Raw genomic sequence first — 6,731 nt, 5'->3', positions numbered from 1 at the left:
ACCTCACCAATATCACTGTCTGAATCTGGCCGTCATTTTGCCTACGGCTTGTAATGAACAAAGTGACTCACTAAAACACGTTCAACCTTGCTGACCATTTTTCCGGTACGTAATTATGACAAAAAAAATGCTAGCAAAGTTATTCACGTTAATAATTGTGCTTGAATTCGCGTTAATGCCAGAGTCAGATAAATAAATTAAAAATTGGCTATGACAAGGCTGCGCTTTTCAGTGCATACTGCTAACAGAGCCATAAAGCGTGCTCTGACTACAGTTATTTCAACATGGGGCCCGTCAAACTCGACAATGGCTGCCTGAATGAGCATTTTGGGCCTCAATAAGCTAATGATGCTTTATATTTATTCTCTTATTCTCATTACTTGTGTGAGCCAGATAACCAAAATAAACAATGCAACCACATGAATGTGCTTTGGCGTGCAAGCTGCTAACAGTGGCTGTCAGTTTCGTGTTGACTACTGGTATCGCAGCAGCACTGGCTATGACATGACTGCGATTTCCAGTGCATACTGCTAACAGAGCCATAAAGCATGCTCTGACTACTGGTATTTCAACATGGGGCCCATCAAACTCGACGATGGCTGCCTGAATGAGCATTTTGGGCCTCAATAAGCTAATGATGCTTTATATTTATTCTCTTATTCTCATTAGTTGTGTGAGCCAGATAACCAAAATAAACAATGCAACCACATGAATGTGATTTGGCGTGCAAGCTGCTAACAGTGGCTGTCAGTTTCGTGTTGACTACTGGTATCGCAGCAGCACTGGCTATGACATGACTGCGATTTTCAGTGCAGACTGCTAACAGAGCTATAAAGCGTGCCTTGAATACTGTTATTTCAACATGGGGACCGTCAAACTAGATGGTGGCTGCGTGAATGAGCATTTTCAGCCCGCCAAAGATAATCAGAGTTAAGAGTTGTGTTTCAATTCAGATATACCAGCATTTAAACATGTTTCTATGCCACTTCTTAAATCGAGCACAATGTGTGCTTGACGTTGCTTATCAGAATTGAGCTTCTATTATAAGGAATACGCCATAAATGAAACTGCTTATTTATTTCAGAGGTCACGGAATGGATGGTTTTCTGTTGCGTACCAACGGGGAAAATTTTGGTAGTCCTAATAAAGGCCGTTCTTTCGTTAAAAGAAGCCGTTATGCTTCGTAGAGTGGCTCAATGTCAGTCAGCTCGCAGTCGGAGTCGCTTTCTTCATCTTCACCCAGCTGGATGATGATGGGTTGAATGTGCTCACTCCCAGACGTGTCAAGTCTGAACTTTGCCTCCAAGTCCATCACGTGCTGAATGTTCTTCGCCCAGTATTCCGTCACTACGTGCTTGATTTTCTCCCTCAAGATGGCGTCGACCGTGGACAGCTTGAAGTCTTTGTTGTCCGCAGCGATGCCATTTTTGACCTTGGCCCAAAACAAGCTCAATGGGAATAAATTCGCAGTGGTACGACGGGAGCCTGAGTACAATGCAACCGGCGCTTACAGCTGCATTGTCTACGATGTAGCTCAGAAAGCGTGAGTTTACAGATGCCACCAGCTCAAGCAGCTGCTTCTTTATCATCCTTTCAGCGTAGGTGATCTTCTTGCTTGTGAGCCACTCCTGTATCTTGTCCTTCTTCCAGGCCGTCGTTGGTAATTTGTCTTCTCGCCGGGTATGGTGTAAGGTGCATTGTCTAAAGCAATGACGCTACCAGGTGGCAACTTCTGCTGAACGCCATTAAACCAGCCCTCAAAGCGATTGCTGTCCACTTCCTCGTGGTAGTCGCCTGTCTTTTGGCCTCGGAATACATCCAAGCAGCCGTCGACGAAGCCATCCCCGCTGCCGATGTGCGTGACGATCAGGCGCTGACGTTTCCCAGAAGGTTGTTTTAGACTCGTCGTTAGGCCATTTGCTCGAGCGAACAGGCGTCCGCGCTTCTGCACCACGGTGTCTGTCCACACGATCGACCGAGTGTGTCCCGCCGTCACCCATGTCTCGTCCAGGTAGAAGATCTTTCGGCCTTCCGCTCGGTAGCGCTCCACGTCACGGAGGTAGCGATTCCGCCAATCGGTGATGTCATCCCGATCGATAAGCAGCGAGTTGCGGCTTCTCTTTTCGTGCTTGAAGCCGATCTCGGCAAGCAGGCGACGCACAGTCCACCGCCTTAGTGATGGGAGTTCCATACGTTCCGAGAACTCGGTAGTGATCTTGTCGACCGTCGGTATCTCGTTGCGGCGAAAGAAATCGTGTACACATGACCTCAGCGCGCACAACGTGAAGCTGTCAAACTTCGCGCTGCGTCTTCTCTTCTCAGCATTGCGTGGGCGCTTTCGGGACGGCGTCGTCAGTTTGCCACCCGAAAAATACGAAGCTTTAAATTCTTTCCTCACCCTGAACACAGTCCTTTCGCTGACACCGAGCATGTCAGCGACAAGCTTGCTCGTCTCCTCTACGCTGCGTTCAGGCTCCCTGTTACGCCAAAACGTGTAGCAGTGGAAGATCATGTTGCGTGAATCGCTGTTCAGGACGCGGCCGCTCTTGCTCTTGCCAAGGCTCCTTGGTGGTGTGATCATCGATGCGACACAAGGCTCGTTCGGCAACAAATGCTCGCGTTCCGATGTCACCTCGCTGGGCTCCATGGCGGAAAAGAGGTACGGAATGCCATGCGCGAACGTGCGTGAACTCACTAGATTGTAGGTTCGCAACCGCAAAAAAAAGAAACAAGTAGCAATTGAAAAATATGCCTCACACATTAAAAAAATAAGCTTGTGAAAACACACAAAAAGTACATAAGAATCCTATGCTATTGAGCCAGAGTGTTTTGTATTTACACACCCCGTGCCGTCGATCTCGCTCCGTAGTAGACGACGAGGCACGGAGTTATTTTTCTCTCGCGATCCGGCATGTGCTGAAGCATTTGCATCATGATAGTTTTACTAAACCACTCATCAAGATACACAAATCTTATTTATACAGAGAAATACGTGTTTTAGAAGCAGTCACAATTTTTTGAGCGGGACTATTTCTTTAGTCGCGAAGGCAATTGGCTGCTGCGCTTCGATCATCTGGGCGGGGCCTCTCCTGTCTTCTAAAGTTGTACCCGACTATAGGCGCATAATTTTTGAAGCGAAAAGCTTCACTACGATAGTCATATCCTCTATTCCTGTCCTTTCACCTCTTTCATTTCATTTCTCCATTCTGCCTGCTGTCCTTTATTTACGCTGCCCCAGCTCAGGTGCTTCAGTATCGATGGCAGATGCCGGGGCTAGCAAAAATCTTTTCCTTCCTTTTTACTATTATTTTTAATAAAACCACTACCACCACCCCGATAGTCAACACCGCGCTTCGCGCGCGCAGGCTTATGTCGGAGCACGTGTGACGTCACGCACGGCGCAGGTGGCCGCCACCGACTCCGTCGTCTTTTCTCTCTCTCTCTCGCTCCCAAGTCACACCGAGCCACAGGTGTTCCGCCACTGCGCAGCGTCGCGCCTTTCCTCAAAATGCAAATTTGAGCTTTCAGTTTTCTCTTTCTTCTTTTCTTCCGTCCTTTATCCCTTCCTTTACGGCACTGTTCGGGTGTCCATCGATATATATGAGACGGTTACTGTGCCATTTCCTTTCTTCAAAAACCAAACAAAACTAGTGAGCCGATGGCGTTCATATAATTCATTTGCGTTGACAAATTTGCAAAGGCTGTTCATTTTCACTAAAGGAAAGGCGCACAAGCGGGTCCGTGGGTCAGTGGAAGACTCAATCTCGCTTTCCTGTACATGCCGTTGGTGTCAAAAGCTTGATTTGATTACGTTCCACACACTGGATAGGAAATGCGCCCTTCCTGCCAGCCTCGGAGGTAGCAGGCAGTTAATGGGTGATCTCAAGAGATTGATCACCAAATGAACGCTGCGGCCTAGGTATTGCTGCAGTGCCGCATGTCTGCCACAACTACAGTGGCTGGAATACTAAAGTGTGATTACCGCCAAGCGGCTCCTACGGGAACCACAGTGCAGCCTCATGATGCATCCGCGAGGTGGCGCTCGCCGTCGTTTACACGTCAAGCTGAGCGCATGGGAGGCCTATTTGCCCGCGTTTTCAGCGCTTTTCGGGTCGTTTTGAGCGGTTTCCGTACGCTGTGCGCTTTTTCTGGCTTGTTGAAAATGTGCATGTGATGAGCTGACGTCAAAGCCACTGTTTTGTGCCCGGTTGCACAACCGGGTACAAATCGTGCAGAGAAGTTGTTGCTTTTCGGTGTGCCCAAGGACGAGGAGCTTTTTCTGAAGTGGCAGAGGAATATCCCAAGAGCCGACAAGCCCATTGAACGGAACGCCGCTTTTTGCGAGCTTCATTTTGACCCTCAGTTTGTGTTGCGTCATTTCGAACACAACATACAAGGTAAGACGGTACGTTTGGAAAGAAGCAGACCGGTCCTTCAGCCCGATGCCGTTCCAACGAAGTTCCAGAACGTGCCTAAGTATCTCTCCAAGCCCGTGCCCAAGAAGAGAAACCCAAAGGAGCGACTGCACCCTCAGGTCGTGCCTTCGAAGAGGCGGCGAACAGTTCCGCAGGCCAGCGACGTTTCAGCAGAGGCACCCGCATCTGCCGAACCAGACCTACTAAGAACTTCGGATGCCAGAAACGTCACCCTCCCATCAGACAAATGGGGAAAGCATGTTTTTTGTGAAGAGCCGCTTACAGTGTCGTATAGCGTGTGCCAGCCAGGGCCGAACATGGGTCTCCTCCATGCTCAGAAGCTTGTTTTGTTCCGCAGCGAGGGCACCGCTGTCAAGCATCAGGTGTTCGTCCGGGGTGTGGAACTCACGGCGATAGACGAGAAATGTGATCCAGCGTCCGTGCTGCAGGAGGTTGACAGCATGCAGGTTTGCGCAGGAGCGGGGTTACTGACTGAGTTCTGCTGTGTTAGCTGCTCAAAAATGATAAAATGGAGCGAAGGCTTTTATCATATAAGGTGCAAAGGTGCCGTCAGTGAAAATGAGATGCGGTGCGTCGCCTGCAAGTATTTGAGAAGGCTTCTTATTAATCAACGGTGCCGGGAAAAGAAGCGAAATGTCAGTTATGATTATGGAAAGAAGTTGAGGGCAAGAACCGAAGCAGTGAGACGTCTAAGAGCCAAAGTAAAAAGCTTGGATCGAACCATCATTCAAATGAAGCAGGAGAATGAGGATATTGAAGAAAGTACTGTGCTAAAAAAGATCGAAAAGCTTCCACAAAAACAAAGAGTTGCAATAATGCAGTGTTTTGAGGCTGGAAGCCGAAAATCTGTCAAAGGGATGCGCTATAATCCAGAGTGGATGCTAGAATGTATAATAATGCACATGAAAAGTCCACGTCTCTACGAACATGTACGAAAACAAAAAATACTTGTGCTGCCTAGCCCCACTTGTCTCAGGAAGTATATGAAGAAATACGAAAGCAGATTTGGATTCAATACAGCAGTGCTTTCTGGCATATCAAGAAAAACGCAAGAGATGACTGAATTTGAGTGCCATGGTGGCCTCATTGTCGACGAGATGAAGCTTGCAGAAAACTTCGCTGTTGCAAGCGGCTCTGGTAAAGTGGACGGATTCGTTGATCTTGGCCCCTACACTCCTGAGGCTGACAAGACAGTTACTTGTGACCATGGACTGGTTATTATGTTTCAGCCTCTTTCAGGATCATGGCATCAAATCCTTGGTGTTTTCGCTTCAAAGGGAAATGTTAAAGCACCGTTGCTCTCGAAGATTTTTGTGGAAGCTGTGCTGCTTTCTGAAAATGCTGGTCTTAAGGTTGACTACGTCACCTGTGATGGGGCGTCATGGAATCAGGCAGTGTGGCGCAATTTTCGCATTTCGGCAAGCTCAAAAGCTATCAAACCATCGACAGCCCATCCTTGTGGAGACGACAGACGCCTTTTCTTCTTCTCCGACTTCCCACACTTAGTGAAATGTGTCCGCAATGGCTTCATCAAGGCAGGCTTCAAAACACCAAAGGGGCATGTGGACGTAAGGCCGATCAAGATAGCCCATGACCATGACAAGTGTCAAGTCACATTGAAAGCAATTCCAAAAATAACTATTGTCCACATGAGTCCTAATAACTTTGAAAAAAATGAAGGTCAATTTGGCATTCCACCTTTTTAGCCCACAAGTTCTGCATGGCTTGTTTTTGTACAAGAACGAAATTGCAGATTCCTGTGACCACGCCGATGCTACAGCAAAGTTCGTCGCCTTCATGCATAATCTGATCGATGCAATGACATCGAGAGTGCCATCAAGCTCACTCAGGCCGAACTCGAAAAAAGAAGATGTGTTGAAAAAAGCCCTTGCATATATTGATGCGTGGGAAGCGAACACAGGGCCTTCAATGGCTGGTTTCCTGTCACCTGGCACTGCCGAGGGGCTTAGAGTAACTTTGAAAGCCACTCTGGAACTCTTGACCTACCTCAACGAAAAAATTGGCTACAAGTACCTTTTAACTTCAAGGCTTAGTCAAGATGCAATTGAAAAGCTTTTTGGCATAATACGCCAATTTAATGGCTGCAACGATCACCCGACATCGGCCCAGTTCCTCACAGCAGTGAACTGCCTTAGCTTTTATAATCTGGTAAAAGCTCCAGGTACTGGGAATTGTGCAGGTGGAACGCTCGAGGCTCTAGTTGGGACAGCTGAATTAGCAAGCCACGTCGACACCCTGTTGGACTCTGGTAAACTGGATGAAGCGTCTAGCATT

The 6,731-nt window shown here is 47.9% G+C and overlaps 1 pseudogene; it reads left to right on the top strand.

Annotated features, from left to right (window-relative positions):
• The first annotated feature begins 4,173 nt into the window (after window positions 1-4,173).
• LOC144133957 (uncharacterized) lies at window positions 4,174-6,142 on the top strand (annotated as a pseudogene).
• The last annotated feature ends 589 nt before the right edge of the window (window positions 6,143-6,731 follow it).

The sequence above is a fragment of the Amblyomma americanum genome, chromosome 5 (genome assembly GCF_052857255.1).
Source record: "Amblyomma americanum isolate KBUSLIRL-KWMA chromosome 5, ASM5285725v1, whole genome shotgun sequence".
Taxonomy (NCBI): Eukaryota; Metazoa; Arthropoda; class Arachnida; order Ixodida; family Ixodidae; genus Amblyomma; species Amblyomma americanum.
This window is presented reverse-complemented; position numbering and strand designations above follow the sequence as displayed.